General features: G+C 47.2%; 24 non-coding genes and 1 pseudogene across 24 annotated transcripts; all 25 read right to left on the bottom strand.

Annotated features, from left to right (window-relative positions):
- Positions 1–347: 347 nt before the first annotated feature.
- Positions 348–466, bottom strand: LOC140868179 (5S ribosomal RNA). Its single transcript, XR_012145607.1, has one exon. It is a non-coding gene; the product is annotated as a 5S ribosomal RNA (ribosomal RNA).
- A 398-nt stretch (positions 467–864) lies between these two features.
- On the bottom strand, positions 865–983 carry LOC140870301 (5S ribosomal RNA). Its single transcript, XR_012147268.1, has one exon. It is a non-coding gene; the product is annotated as a 5S ribosomal RNA (ribosomal RNA).
- Positions 984–1,382: 399 nt separating this feature from the next.
- LOC140868310 (5S ribosomal RNA) lies at positions 1,383–1,501 on the bottom strand. The gene has a single exon (XR_012145734.1). It is a non-coding gene; the product is annotated as a 5S ribosomal RNA (ribosomal RNA).
- A 401-nt stretch (positions 1,502–1,902) lies between these two features.
- On the bottom strand, positions 1,903–2,021 carry LOC140870288 (5S ribosomal RNA). Its single transcript, XR_012147257.1, has one exon. It is a non-coding gene; the product is annotated as a 5S ribosomal RNA (ribosomal RNA).
- A 400-nt stretch (positions 2,022–2,421) lies between these two features.
- Positions 2,422–2,540, bottom strand: LOC140870372 (5S ribosomal RNA). The gene has a single exon (XR_012147336.1). It is a non-coding gene; the product is annotated as a 5S ribosomal RNA (ribosomal RNA).
- Positions 2,541–2,937: 397 nt separating this feature from the next.
- LOC140868371 (5S ribosomal RNA) lies at positions 2,938–3,056 on the bottom strand. The gene has a single exon (XR_012145792.1). It is a non-coding gene; the product is annotated as a 5S ribosomal RNA (ribosomal RNA).
- Positions 3,057–3,456: 400 nt separating this feature from the next.
- LOC140870219 (5S ribosomal RNA) lies at positions 3,457–3,575 on the bottom strand. The gene has a single exon (XR_012147190.1). It is a non-coding gene; the product is annotated as a 5S ribosomal RNA (ribosomal RNA).
- A 397-nt stretch (positions 3,576–3,972) lies between these two features.
- On the bottom strand, positions 3,973–4,090 carry LOC140869681 (5S ribosomal RNA; annotated as a pseudogene).
- Positions 4,091–4,490: 400 nt separating this feature from the next.
- Positions 4,491–4,609, bottom strand: LOC140870447 (5S ribosomal RNA). The gene has a single exon (XR_012147408.1). It is a non-coding gene; the product is annotated as a 5S ribosomal RNA (ribosomal RNA).
- Positions 4,610–5,009: 400 nt separating this feature from the next.
- On the bottom strand, positions 5,010–5,128 carry LOC140868612 (5S ribosomal RNA). Its single transcript, XR_012146020.1, has one exon. It is a non-coding gene; the product is annotated as a 5S ribosomal RNA (ribosomal RNA).
- Positions 5,129–5,528: 400 nt separating this feature from the next.
- Positions 5,529–5,647, bottom strand: LOC140868066 (5S ribosomal RNA). Its single transcript, XR_012145501.1, has one exon. It is a non-coding gene; the product is annotated as a 5S ribosomal RNA (ribosomal RNA).
- Positions 5,648–6,047: 400 nt separating this feature from the next.
- LOC140868342 (5S ribosomal RNA) lies at positions 6,048–6,166 on the bottom strand. The gene has a single exon (XR_012145764.1). It is a non-coding gene; the product is annotated as a 5S ribosomal RNA (ribosomal RNA).
- Positions 6,167–6,566: 400 nt separating this feature from the next.
- Positions 6,567–6,685, bottom strand: LOC140869138 (5S ribosomal RNA). Its single transcript, XR_012146528.1, has one exon. It is a non-coding gene; the product is annotated as a 5S ribosomal RNA (ribosomal RNA).
- Positions 6,686–7,085: 400 nt separating this feature from the next.
- LOC140869654 (5S ribosomal RNA) lies at positions 7,086–7,204 on the bottom strand. The gene has a single exon (XR_012146797.1). It is a non-coding gene; the product is annotated as a 5S ribosomal RNA (ribosomal RNA).
- Positions 7,205–7,848: 644 nt separating this feature from the next.
- Positions 7,849–7,967, bottom strand: LOC140869186 (5S ribosomal RNA). The gene has a single exon (XR_012146574.1). It is a non-coding gene; the product is annotated as a 5S ribosomal RNA (ribosomal RNA).
- A 398-nt stretch (positions 7,968–8,365) lies between these two features.
- LOC140870439 (5S ribosomal RNA) lies at positions 8,366–8,484 on the bottom strand. The gene has a single exon (XR_012147400.1). It is a non-coding gene; the product is annotated as a 5S ribosomal RNA (ribosomal RNA).
- Positions 8,485–8,868: 384 nt separating this feature from the next.
- On the bottom strand, positions 8,869–8,987 carry LOC140868789 (5S ribosomal RNA). Its single transcript, XR_012146190.1, has one exon. It is a non-coding gene; the product is annotated as a 5S ribosomal RNA (ribosomal RNA).
- A 397-nt stretch (positions 8,988–9,384) lies between these two features.
- LOC140868412 (5S ribosomal RNA) lies at positions 9,385–9,503 on the bottom strand. Its single transcript, XR_012145831.1, has one exon. It is a non-coding gene; the product is annotated as a 5S ribosomal RNA (ribosomal RNA).
- Positions 9,504–9,903: 400 nt separating this feature from the next.
- LOC140868767 (5S ribosomal RNA) lies at positions 9,904–10,022 on the bottom strand. Its single transcript, XR_012146168.1, has one exon. It is a non-coding gene; the product is annotated as a 5S ribosomal RNA (ribosomal RNA).
- A 400-nt stretch (positions 10,023–10,422) lies between these two features.
- On the bottom strand, positions 10,423–10,541 carry LOC140870425 (5S ribosomal RNA). Its single transcript, XR_012147387.1, has one exon. It is a non-coding gene; the product is annotated as a 5S ribosomal RNA (ribosomal RNA).
- A 400-nt stretch (positions 10,542–10,941) lies between these two features.
- LOC140867920 (5S ribosomal RNA) lies at positions 10,942–11,060 on the bottom strand. The gene has a single exon (XR_012145360.1). It is a non-coding gene; the product is annotated as a 5S ribosomal RNA (ribosomal RNA).
- A 400-nt stretch (positions 11,061–11,460) lies between these two features.
- On the bottom strand, positions 11,461–11,577 carry LOC140868813 (5S ribosomal RNA). Its single transcript, XR_012146214.1, has one exon. It is a non-coding gene; the product is annotated as a 5S ribosomal RNA (ribosomal RNA).
- A 400-nt stretch (positions 11,578–11,977) lies between these two features.
- On the bottom strand, positions 11,978–12,096 carry LOC140869820 (5S ribosomal RNA). Its single transcript, XR_012146813.1, has one exon. It is a non-coding gene; the product is annotated as a 5S ribosomal RNA (ribosomal RNA).
- Positions 12,097–12,496: 400 nt separating this feature from the next.
- On the bottom strand, positions 12,497–12,615 carry LOC140868823 (5S ribosomal RNA). Its single transcript, XR_012146224.1, has one exon. It is a non-coding gene; the product is annotated as a 5S ribosomal RNA (ribosomal RNA).
- Positions 12,616–13,015: 400 nt separating this feature from the next.
- LOC140870423 (5S ribosomal RNA) lies at positions 13,016–13,134 on the bottom strand. Its single transcript, XR_012147385.1, has one exon. It is a non-coding gene; the product is annotated as a 5S ribosomal RNA (ribosomal RNA).
- Between the last annotated feature and the right edge of the window lie 496 nt (positions 13,135–13,630).

The raw sequence follows: 13,630 nt of genomic DNA, 5'->3' as shown, positions 1-13,630 counted from the left end.
AGGAGCTGCAGTTTCAAACGGACATAACTTTCGATCGGCTGAGAGTTACTGGAGCTTCAGCCTGCTCACGCGAAGCTCCACTCGATACCTATAGTGCGTATCTACGTTAAAGAGACGGAGATGCTCAAATTCCAAAATGGAGATGGTGTTTCGAGGCATTTTTCCCGTATGTCGCGCTGGGATCTACCGAAGCGGCCCGCGTCACCCAGATCGCACGTTCACATCGAATGATTCAGTCTATTGCATCTTTTATATCCGCGGATTGGATTGAAAGAGTCGGAAATAGGACGGAGAGGAATCGGAAAGAATTAGAAGTACGAGTAAAAAAATAAGAAATTAATGAAAAAAGGGTGCAACACGAGGACTTCCCAGGGGGTCACCCATCCTAGTACTGCTCTCGCCCACGCACGCTTAACTTCGGAGTTTTGATGAGATCCGGTGCATTAGTGCTGATATTATCGCACCCAATAGTGAAAGAATTTTTATTGTTTTGTCTCTCGAATTGCGGATCGGAGGAACAGGAGCTGCAGTTTCAAACGGACATAACTTTCGATCGGCTAAGAGTTACGGGAGCTTCAGCCTGTTCACACGAAGCTCCTCTCGATACCTACAACAAGTATCTTGGTCTAAGAGACGGAGACGCTCAAATTACAACCCGGAGATGGTCTTTTGGGGAGTTTTTCCCGTAGGGCATGCTGGGACCCACTGAAGCGGCCTGCCTCACCCAGATCGCACGTTCACGTCGTGTGATTAAGTTTATTGCATCTTTTCTATCCGCGGATTGGACTGAAAGAGTCGGTAATAGGACAGCGAGGAATCGGAAATATAAGAAGTACGAGTAAGAAAAAAAAAATTAATGAAAAATAGGTGCAACACGAGGACTTCCCAGGGGGTCACCCATCCTAGTACTGCTCTCGCCCAAACACGCTTAACTTCGGAGTTCTGATGGGATCCGATGCATTAGTGCTGGTATGATCGCACCCATCAATGAATGAATTCTTTATTTTTTTGTCTCTCGAATTGCGGATCGGAGGAACAGGAGCTGCAGTTTCAAACGGACATAACTTTCGATCGGCTAAAAGTTACGAGAGCTTCAGCATGTTCACACAAAGCTCCTCTTGATACCTACAGCAAGTATCTCGGTCTAAGAGACGGAGACGCTCAAATTACAACCCGGATATTGTCTTTTGGGACGTTTTTCCCGTAGGGCGCGCTGGGACCCACTGAAGCGGCCTGCGTCACCCAGATCGCACGTTCACGTTGTGTGATTAAGTCTATTGCATTTTTCTATCCGCGGATTGGACTGAAAAAGTCGGTAATAGGACGGCGAGGAATCGGAAAAATAAGAAGTACGAGTACGAAAAAAAGAAATTAATGAAAAAGGGGTGCAACACGAGGACTTCTTAGGGGGTCACCCATTCTAGTACTGCTCTCGCCCAAGCACGCTTAACTTCGAAGTTCTGATGGGATCCGGTGCATTAGTACTTGTATGATCGCACCCAACAATGAATAAATTCTTTATTTTTTTGTCTCTCGAATTGCGGATCGGAGGAACAGGAGCTGAAGTTTCAAACGGACATAACTTTCGATCTGCTGAGAGTTACGGGAGCTTCAGCCTGCTCACGCGAAGCTCTTCTCGATACCTACAGCGCGTATCTCGGTATAAGAGACGGAGAAGCTCAAATTCAAACCCAAAGATGGTCTTTGGGGGCATTTTTCTCGTAGGACGTGCTGGGACCCACCGAAGTGGCCCGCGTCACCCAGATCGCACGTTCACGTCGTGTGATTCAGTATATTGCATCTTTTCTATTCGTGGATTGGACTGAAAGAGTCGGAAATAGGACGGAGAGGAATCAGAAGAACAAGATGTACGAGTAAGAAAAAAAGAAACTAATTAAAAAAGGAGTGCAACACGAGGACTTCCCAGGGGGTCACCCATCCTAGTACTGCTCTTGCCCAAGCACGCATAACTTCGGAGTTCTGATGGGATCCGGTGCATTAGTGCTGGTATGATCGCACCCAATAGTGAATGAATTCTATATTTTTTTGTCTCTCGAATTGCGGATCGGAGGAACAGGAGCCGCAGTTTCAAACGGACATAACTTTCGATCGGCTGAGAGTTACTGGAGCTTCAGCCTGCTCACGCAAAGCTCCACTCGATACCTATAGTGCGTATCTAGGTTAAAGAGACGGAGACGCTCAAATTCCAAAATGGTGATGGTCTTTCGGGGCATTTTTCCCGTATGTCGCGCTGGGACCCACCGAAGCGGCCCGCGTCACCCAGATCGCACGTTCACATCGTATGATTCAGTCTATTGCATTTTTTTATCCGCCGATTGGACTAAAAGAGTCTGAAATAGGACGGAGAGGAATCGGAAGAATTAGAAGTACGAGTAAGAATAAAAAAAAATTAATGAAAAAGGGGTGCAACACGAGGACTTCTCAGGGGGTCACCAATCCTAGTACTGCACTCGCCCAAGCACGCTTAACTTCGGAGTTCTGATGAGATCCGGTGCATTAGTGCTGGTATGATCGCACCCAACAGTGAATGAATTCTTTATTTTTTTGTCTCTCGAATTGCGGATCGGAGGATCCGGAGCTGCAGTTTCAAACGGACATAACTTTCGATCGGCTAAGAGTTACGGGAGCTTCAGCCTGTTCACACGAAGCTTCTCTTTATACCTACAGCAAGAATCTCGGTCTAAGAGACGGAGACGCTCAAATTACAACCCGAAGATGGTCTTTTGGGGCGTTTTTCCCGTAGGGCATGCTGGGACCCACTGAAGTGGACTGTGTCACCCAGATCGCACGTTCACGTCGTGTGATTAAGTCTATTGCATCTTTTCTATCCGCGGATTGGACTGAAAGAGTCGGTAATAGGACGGCGGGGAATCGGAAATATAAGAAGTACGAGTAAGAAAAAAAAATTAATGAAAAAGAGTGCAACACGAGGACTTCCCAGGGGGTCACCCATCCTAGTACTGCTCTCGCCCAAGCACGCTTAACTTCGGAGTTCTGATGGGATCCGGTGCATTAGTGCTGGTATGATCGCACCCAAGAGTAAATGAATTCTTTATTTTTTTGTCTCTCGAATTGCGGATCGGAGGAACAGGAGCTGCAGTTTCAAACGGACATAACTTTCGATCGGCTAAAAGTTACGGGAGCTTCAGCCTGTTCACACGAAACTCCTCTTGATACCTACAATAAGTATCTCGGTCTAAGAGACGGAGACGCTCAAATTACAACCCGGAGATGGTCATTCGGGGCGTTTTTCCCGTAGAGCGCGCTGGGACCCACTGAAACGGCCTGCATCACCCAGATCGCACGTTCACGTCGTGTGATTAAGTCTATTGCATCTTTTCTATCCGCGGATTGGACTGAAAAAGTCGGTAATAGGACGGCGAGGAATCGGAAAAATAAGAAGTACGAGTAAGAAAAAAAGATATTAATGAAAAAGGGGTGCAACACGAGGACTTCCCAGGGGGTCACCCATCCTAGTACTGCTCACGCCCAAGCGCGCTTAACTTCGGAGTTCTGATGGGATCCGGTGCATTAGTACTGGTATGATCGCACTCAACAGTGAATGAATTCTTTATTTTTTTGTCTCTCGAATTGCGGATCGGAGGAACAGGAGCTACAGTTTCAAACGGACATAACTTTCGATCTGCTGAGAGTTACGGGAGCTTCAGCCTGTTCACACGAAGCTCCTCTTTATACCTACAGCAAGAATCTCGGTCTAAGAGACGGAGACGCTCAAATTACAACCCGAAGATGGTCTTTTGGGGAGTTTTTCCCGTAGGGCATGCTGGGACCCACTGAAGCGGACTGCGTCACCCAGATCGCACGTTCACATCGTGTGATTAAGTCTATTGCATTTTTTCTATCCGCGGATTGGACTGAAAGAGTCGGTAGTAGGACGGCGGGGAATCGGAAATATAAGAAGTACGAGTAAGAAAAAAAAATTAATGAAAAAGAGTGCAACACGAGGACTTCCCAGGGGGTCACCCATCCTAGTACTGCTCTCGCGTAAACATGCTTAACTTCGGAGTTCTGATGGGATTCGGTGCATTAGTGCTGGTATGATCCACCCAACAATAAATGAATTCTTTATTTTTTTGTCTCTCGAATTGCGGATCGGAGGAACAGGAGCTGCAGTTTCAAACGGACATAACTTTCGATCGGCTAAAAGTTACGGGAGCTTCAGCCTGTTCACACGAAACTCCTCTTGATACCTACAACAAGTATCTCGGTCTAAGATACGGAGACGCTCAAATTACAACCCGGAGATGGTCTTTCGGGGCGTTTTTCACGTAGGGCGCGCTGGAACCCACTGAAACGGCCTGCGTCACCCAGATCGCACGTTCACGTCGTGTGATTAAGTCTATTGCATCTTTTCTATCCGCGGATTGGACTGAAAAAGTCGGTAATAGGACGGCGAGGAATCGGAAAAATAAGAAGTACGAGTACGAAAAAAAGAAATTAATGAAAAAGGGGTGCAACACGAGGACTTTCCAGGGGGTCACCCATCCTAGTACTGCTCTCGCCCAAGCACGCTTAACTTCGGAGTTCTGATGGGATCCGGTGCATTAGTGCTGGTATGATCGCACCCAACAGTAAATGAATTCTTTATTTTTTTGTCTCTCGAATTGCGGATCGGAGGAACAGGAGCAGCAGTTTCAAACGGACATAACTTTCGATCGGCTAAAAGTTACGGGAGCTTCAGCCTGTTCACACGAAACTCCTCTTGATACCTACAACAAGTATCTCGATCTAAGAGACGGAGACGCTCAAATTACAACCCGGAGATGGTCTTTCGGGGCGTTTTTCCCGTAGGGCGCGCTGGGACCCACTGAAACGGCCTGCGTCATCCAGATCGCACGTTCACGTCGTGTGATTAAGTCTATTGCATCTTTTCTATCCGCGGATTGGACTGAAAATGTTGGTAATAGGACGGAGGGAAATCGGAAATATAAGAAGTACGAGTAAGAAAAAAAGAAATTAATGAAAAAGGGGTGCAACACGAGGACTTCCCAGGGGGTCACCCATCCTAGTACTGCTCTCGCCCAAGCACGCTTAACTTCGGAGTTCTGATGGGATCCGGTGCATTAGTGCTGGTATGATCGCAGCAAATAGTAAATGAATTCTTTATTTTTTTGTCTCTCGAATTGCGGATCGGAGGGACAGGATTTGCAGTTTCAAACGGACATAACTTTCGATCGGCTAAAAGTTACGGGAGCTTCAGCCTGTTCACACGAAACTCCTCTTGATACCTACAACAAGTATCTCGGTCTAAGAGACGGAGACGCTCAAATTACAACCCGGAGATGGTCTTTCGGGGCGTTTTTCCCGTAGGGCGCGCTGGGACCCACTGAAACGGCCTGCGTCACCCAGATCGCACGTTCACGTCGTGTGATTAAGTCTATTGCATCTTTTCTATCCGCGGATTGGACTGAAAGAGTCGGTAATAGGACGGCGGGGAATCGGAAATATAAGAAGTACGAGTAAGAAAAAAAGAAATTAATGAAAAAGGGGTGCAACACGAGGACTTCCCAGGGGGTCACCCATCCTAGTACTGCTCTCGCCCAAGCACGCTTAACCTCCGAGTTTTGATGGGATCCGGTGCATTAGTGCTGGTATGATCGCACCCAACAGTAAATGAATTCTTTATTTTTTTGTCTCTCGAATTGCGGATCGGAGGAACAGGAGCTGCAGTTTCAAACGGACATAACTTTCGATCGGCTAAAAGTTACGGGAGCTTCAGCCTGTTCACACGAAACTCCTCTTGATACCTACAACAAGTATCTCGGTCTAAGAGACGGAGACGCTCAAATTACAACCCGGAGATGGTCTTTTGGGGCGTTTTTCCCGTAGGGCGCGCTGGGACCCACTGAAACGGCCTGCGTCACCCAGATCGCACGTTCACGTCGTGTGATTAAGTCTATTGCATCTTTTCTATCCGCGGATTGGACTGAAAAAGTCGGTAATAGGACGGCGGGGAATCGGAAATATAAGAAGTACGAGTAAGAAAAAAAGAAATTAATGAAAAAGGGGTGCAACACGAGGACTTCCCAGGGGGTCACCCATCCTAGTACTGCTCTCGCCCAATCACGCTTAACTTCGGAGTTCTGATGGGATCCGGTGCATTAGTGCTGGTATGATCGCACCCAACAGTAAATGAATTCTTTATTTTTTTGTCTCTCGAATTGCGGATCGGAGGAACAGGAGCTGCAGTTTCAAACGGACATAACTTTCGATCGGCTAAAAGTTACGGGAGCTTCAGCCTGTTCACACGAAACTCCTCTTGATACCTACAACAAGTATCTCGATCTAAGAGACGGAGACGCTCGAATTACAACCCGGAGATGGTCTTTCGGGGCGTTTTTCCCGTAGGGCGCGTTGGGACCCGCTGAAACGGCCTGCGTCACCCAGATCGCATGTTCACGTCGTGTGATTAAGTCTATTGCATCTTTTCTATCCGCGGATTGGACTGAAAAAGTCGGTAATAGGACGATGAGGAATCAGAAAAATAAGAAGTACGAGTACGAAAAAAAGAAATTAATGAAAAAAGGGTGCAACACGAGGACTTCCCAAGGGGTCACCCATCCTATCACTGCTCCCGCCCAGGCGCGCTTAACTTCGAAGTTCTGATGGGATCCGGTGCATTAGTACTGGTATGATCGCACTCAACAGTGAATGAATTCTTTATTTTTTTGTCTCTCGAATTGCGGATTGGAGGAACAGGAGCTACAGTTTCAAACGGACATAACTTTCGATCTGCTGAGAGTTACGGGAGCTTCAGCCTGTTCACACGAAACTCCTCTTGATACCTACAACAAGTATCTCGGTCTAAGAGACGGAGACGCTCAAATTACAACTCGGAGATGGTCTTTCGGGGCGTTTTTCCCGTAGGGCGCGTTGGGACCCACTGAAACGGCCTGCGTCACCCAGATCGCACGTTCACGTCGTGTGATTAAGTCTATTGCATCTTTTCTATCCGCGAATTGGACTGAAAAAGTCGGTAATCGGACGGCGAGGAATCGGAAAAATAAGAAGTACGAGTACGAAAAAAAGAAATTAATGAAAAAGGGGTGCAACACGAGGACTTCCCAGGGGGTCACCAATCCTAGTACTGCTCTCGCCCAAGCACGCTTAACTTCGGAGTTCTGATGGGATCCGGTGCATTAGTACTGGTATGATCGCACCCAACAATGAATAAATTCTTTATTTTTTTGTCTCTCGAATTGCGGATCGGAGGAACAGGATCTGCAGTTTCAAACGGACATAACTTTCGATCTGCTGAGAGTTACGGGAGCTTCAGCCTGCTCACGCGAAACTCTTCTCGTTACCTACAGCTCTTCTCGTAGGACGTGCTAGGACCCACCAAAGTGGCCCGCGTCACCCAGATCGCACGTTCACGTCGTGTGATTCAGTCTATTGCATCTTTTCTATCCGCGGATTGGACTGAAATAGTGAATGAATTTTTATTGTTTTGTCTCTCGAATTGCGGATCGGAGGAACAGGAGTTGCAGTTTTAAACGGACATAACTTTCGATCGGCTAAGAGTTACGGGAGCTTCAGCCTGTTCACACGAAGCTCCTCTCGATACCTACAGCAAGTATCTCGGTCTAAGAGACGGAGACGCTTAAATTACAACCCGGATATGGTCTTTCGGGGCGTGCTGGGACCCACTGAAGCGGCCTGCTTCATCCAGATTGCACGTTCACGTCGTGTGATTAAGTCTATTGCATCTTTTCTATCCGCGGATTGGACTGAAAAATTCGGTAATAGGACGGCGAGGAATCGGAAAAATAAGAAGTTCGAGTAAGAAAAAAAGATATTAATGAAAAAGGGGTGCAACACGAGGACTTCCCAGGGGGTCACCCATCCTATCACTGCTCACGCCCAAGCGCGCTTAACTTCAAAGTTCTGATGGGATCCGGTGCATTAGTACTGGTATGATCGCACTCAACAGTGAATGAATTCTTTATTTTTTTGTCTCTCGAATTGCGGATCGGAGGAACAGGAGCTACAGTTTCAAACGGACATAACTTTCGATCTGCTGAGAGTTACGGGAGTTTCAGCCTGTTCACACGAAGCTCCTCTTTATACCTACAGCAAGAATCTCGGTCTAAGAGACGGAGACGCTCAAATTACAACCCGAAGATGGTCTTTGGGGGCGTTTTTCCCGTAGGGGATGCTGGGACCCACTAAAGTGGACTGCGTCACCCAGATCGCACGTACACGTCGTGTGATTAAGTCTATTGCATCTTTTCTATCCGCGGATTGGACTGAAAGAATCGGTAATAGGACGGCGGGGAATCGGAAATATAAGAAGTACGAGTAAGAAAAAAAAAATTAATGAGAAAGAGTGCAGCACGAGGACTTCCCAGGGGGTCACCCATCCTAGTACTGCTCTCGCCCAAACACGCTTAACTTCGGAGTTCTGATGGGATCTGGTGCATTAGTGCTGGTATGATCGCACACAAGAGTAAATGAATTCTTTATTGTTTTGTCTCTCGAATTGCGGATCGGAGGAACAGGAGTTGCAGTTTCAAACGGACATAACTTTCGATCGGCTAAGAGTTACGGGAGCTTCAGCCTGTTCACACGAAGCTCCTCTCGATACCTACAGCAAGTATCTCGGTCTAAGAGACGGAGACGCTTAAATTACAACCCGGATATGGTCTTTCGGGGCGTGCTGGGACCCACTGAAGCGGCCTGCTTCATCCAGATTGCACGTTCACGTCGTGTGATTAAGTCTATTGCATCTTTTCTATCCGCGGATTGGACTGAAAAAGTCGGTAATAGGACGGCGAGGAATCGGAAAAATAAGAATTACGAGTAAGAAAAAAAGATATTAATGAAAAAGGGGTGCAACACGAGGACTTCCCAGGGGGTCACCCATCCTATCACTGCTCACGCCCATGCGCGCTTAACTTCGGAGTTCTGATGGGATCCGGTGCATTAGTACTGGTATGATCGCACTCAACAGTGAATGAATTCTTTATTTTTTTGTCTCTCGAATTGCGGATCGGAGGAACAGGAGCTACAGTTTCAAACGGACATAACTTTCGATCTGCTGAGAGTTACGGGAGTTTCAGCCTGTTCACACGAAGCTCCTCTTTATACCTACAGCAAGAATCTCGGTCTAAGAGACGGAGACGCTCAAATTACAACCCGAAGATGGTCTTTTGGGGCGTTTTTCCCGTAGGGCATGCTGGGACCCACTAAAGCGGACTGCGTCACCCAGATCGCACGTTCACGTCGTGTGATTAAGTCTATTGCATCTTTTCTATCCGCGGATTGGACTGAAAGAGTCGGTAATAGGACGGCGGGGAATCGGAAATATAAGAAGTACGAGTAAGAAAAAAAAATTTATGAAAAAGAGTGCAACACGAGGACTCCCCAGGGGGTCACCCATCCTAGTACTGCTCTCGCCCAAGCACGCTTAACTTCGGAGTTCTGATGGGATCCGGTGCATTAGTGCTGGTATGATCGCACCCAACATTAAATGAATTCTTTATTTTTTTGTCTCTCGAATTGCGGATTGGAGGAACAGGAGCTGCAGTTTCAAACGGACATAACTTTCGATCGGCTAAAAGTTACGGGAGCTTCAGCCTATTCACACGAAATTCCTCTTGATACCTACAACAAGTATCTCGGTCTAAGAGACGGAGACGCTCAAATTACAACCCGAAAATGGTCTTTCGGGGCGTTTTTCCCGTAGGGCGCGATGGGACCCACTAAAACGCCCTGCGTCACCCAGATCGCACGTTCACATCGTGTGATTAAGTCTATTGCATCTTTTCTATCCGCGGATTGGACTGAAAAAGTGGGTAATAGGACGGCGAGGAATCGGAAAAATAAGAAGTACGAGTACGAAAAAAAGAAATTAATGAAAAAGGGGTACAACACGAGGACTTCTCAGGGGGTCACCCATCCTAGTACTGCTCTCGCCCAAGCACGCTTAACTTCGCAGTTCTGATGGGATCTGGTGCATTAGTGCTGGTATGATCTCACCCAACAGTAAATGAATTCTTTATTTTTTTGTCTCTCGAATTGCGGATCGGAGGAACAGGAGCTGCAGTTTCAAACGGACATAACTTTCGATCGGCTAAAAGTTACGGGAGCTTCAGCCTGTTCACACGAAACTCCTCTTGATACCTACAACAAGTATCTCGGTCTAAGAGACGGAGACGCTCAAATTACAACCCGGAGATGGTCTTTCGGGGCGTTTTTCCCGTAGGGCGCGCTGGGACCCACTGAAACGGCATGCGTCACCCAGATCGCACGTTCACGTCGTGTGATTAAGTCTATTGCATCTTTTCTATCCGCGGATTGGACTGAAAGAGTCGGTAATAGGACGGCGGGGAATCGGAAATATAAGAAGTACGAGTAAGAAAAAAAGAAATTAATGAAAAAGGGGTGCAACACGAGGACTTCCCAGGGGGTCACCCAACCTAGTACTGCTCTCGCCCAAGCACGCTTAACTTCGGAGTTTTGATGGGATCCGGTGCATTAGTGCTAGTATAATCGCACCCAACAGTAAATGAATTCTTTATTTTTTTGTCTCTCTAATTGCGGATCGGAGGAACAGGAGCTGCAGTTTCAAACGGACATATATTTCGATCCGCTAAAAGTTACGGGAGCTTCAGCCTGTTCACACGAAACTCCTCTTGATACCTACAACAAGTATCTCGGTCTAAGAGACGGAGACGCTCAAATTACAACCCGGAGATGGTCTTTCGGGGCGTTTTTCCCGTAGGGCGCGCTGGGACCCACTGAAACGGCCTGCGTCACCCAGATCGCACGTTCACGTCGTGTGATTAAGTCTATTGCATCTTTTCTATCCGCGTATTGGACTGAAAGAGTCGGTAATAGGACGGCGGGGAATCGGAAATATAAGAAGTACGAGTAAGAAAAAAAGAAATTAATGAAAAAGGGGTGCAACACGAGGACTTCCCAGGGGGTCACCCATCCTAGTACTGCTCTCGCCCAATCACGCTTAACTTCGGAGTTCTGATATGATCCGGTGCATTAGTGCTGGTATGATCGCACCCAACAGTAAATGAATTCTTTATTTTTTTGTCTCTCGAATTGCGGATCGGAGGAACAGGAGCTGCAGTTTCAAACGGACATAACTTTCGATCGGCTAAAAGTTACGGGAGCTTCAGCCTGTTCACACGAAACTCCTCTTGATACCTACAACAAGTATATCGGTCTAAGAGACGGAGACGCTCAAATTACAACCCGGAGATGGTCTTTTGGGGAGTTTTTCCCGTAGGACGCGCTGGGACCCACTGAAACGGCCTGCGTCACCCAGATCGCACGTTCACGTCGTGTGATTAAGTCTATTGCATCTTTTCTATCCGCGGATTGGACTGAAAGAGTCGGTAATAGGACGGCGGGGAATCGGAAATATAAGAAGTACGAGTAAGAAAAAAAGAAATTAATGAAAAAGGGGTGCAACACGAGGACTTCCCAGGGGGTCACCCATCCTAGTACTGCTCTCGCCCAAGCACACTTCCTCGGAGTTCTGATGGGATCCAGTGCATTAGTGCTGGTATGATCGCACCCAACAGTAAATGAATTCTTTATTTTTTTGTCTCTCGAATTGCGGATCGGAGGAACAGGAGCTGCAGTTTCAAACGGACATAACTTTCGTTCGGCTAAAAGTTACGGGAGCTTCAGCCTGTTCACACGAAACTCCTCTTGATACCTACAACAAGTATCTCGGTCTAAGAGACGGAGACGCTCAAATTACAACCCGGAGATGGTTTTTTGGGGCGTTTTTCCCGTAGGGCGCGCTGGGACCCACTGAAACGGCCTGCGTCACCCAGATCGCACGTTCACGTTGTGTGATTAAGTCTATTGCATCTTTTCTATCCGCGTATTGGACTGAAAGAGTCGGTAATAGGATGGCGGAGAATCGGAAATATAAGAAGTACGAGTAAGAAAAAAAGAAATTAATGAAAAAAGGGTGCAACACGAGGACTTTCCAGGGGGTCACCCATCCTAGTACTGCTCTCGCCCAAGCACACTTAACTTCGAAGTTCTGATGGGATTCGGTGCATTAGTGCTGGTATGATCGCACCCAACAGTAAATGAATTCTTTATTTTTTTGTCTCTCGAATTGCGGATCGGAGGAACAGGAGCTGCAGTTTCAAACGGACATAACTTTCGATCGGCTAAAAGTTACGGGAGCTTCAGCCTGTTCACACGAAACTCCTCTTGATACCTACAACAAGTATCTCGGTCTAAGAGACGGAGATGCTCAAATTACAACCCGGAGATGGTCTTTCGGGGCGTTTTTCCCGTAGGGCGCGCTGGGACCCACTGAAACGGCCTGCGTCACCCAGATCGCACGTTCACGTCGTGTGATTAAGTCTATTGCATCTTTTCTATCCGCGGATTGGACTGAAAGAGTCGGTAATAGGACGGCGGGAAATCGGAAATATAAGAAGTACGAGTAAGAAAAAAAGAAATTAATGAAAAAGGGGTGCAACACGAGGACTTCCCAGGGGGTCACCCATCCTAGTACTGCTCTCGCTCAAGCACGCTTAACTTTGGAGTTCTGATGGGAACCGGTGCATTAGTGTTGGTATGATCGCACCTAACAATAAATGAATTCTTTATTTTTTTGTCTCTCGAATTGCGGATCGGAGGAACAGGAGCTGCAGTTTCAAACGGACATAACTTTCGATCGGCTAAAAGTTACGGGAGCTTCAGCCTGTTCACACAAAACTCCTCTTGATACCTACAACAAGTATCTCGGTCTAAGAGACGAAGACGCTCAAATTACAACCCGGAGATGGTCTTTCGGGGCGTTTTTCCCGTAGGGCGCGCAGGGACCCACTGAAACGGCATGCGTCACCCAGATCGCACGTTCAAGTCGTGTGATTAAGTCTATTGCATCTTTTCTATCCGCGGATTGGACTGAAAGAGTCGGTAATAGGACGGCGGGGAATCGGAAATATAAGAAGTACGAGTAAGAAAAAAAGAAATTAATGAAAAAGGGGTGCAACACGAGGACTTCCCAGGGGGTCACCCAACCTAGTACTGCTCTCGCCCAAGCACGCTTAACTTCGGAGTTTTGATGGGATCCGGTGCATTAGTGCTAGTATAATCGCACCCAACAGTAAATGAATTCTTTATTTTTTTGTCTCTCGAATTGCGGATCGGAGGAACAGGAGCTGCAGTTTCAAACGGACATATATTTCGATCCGCTAAAAGTTACGGGAGCTTCAGCCTATTCACACGAAACTCCTCTTGATACCTACAACAAGTATCTCGGTCTAAGAGACGGAGACGCTCAAATTACAACCCGGAGATGGTTTTTTGGGGCGTTTTTCCCGTAGGGCGCGCTGGGACCCACTGAAACGGCCTGCGTCACCCAGATCGCACGTTCACGTCGTGTGATTAAGTCTATTGCATCTTTTCAATCCGTGGATTGGACTGAAAAAGTCGGTAATAGGACGGCGGGGAATCGGAAATATAAGAAGTACGAGTAAGAAAAAAAGAAATTAATGAAAAAGGGGTGCAACACGATGACTTCCCAGGGGGTCATCCATCCTAGTACTGCTCTCGCCCAAGCACGCTTAACTTCGGAGTTCTGATGGGATCCGGTGCA

Source organism: Henckelia pumila, chromosome 4 (assembly GCF_033568475.1).
Source record: "Henckelia pumila isolate YLH828 chromosome 4, ASM3356847v2, whole genome shotgun sequence".
Classification (NCBI taxonomy): Eukaryota; Viridiplantae; Streptophyta; class Magnoliopsida; order Lamiales; family Gesneriaceae; genus Henckelia; species Henckelia pumila.
This window is presented reverse-complemented; position numbering and strand designations above follow the sequence as displayed.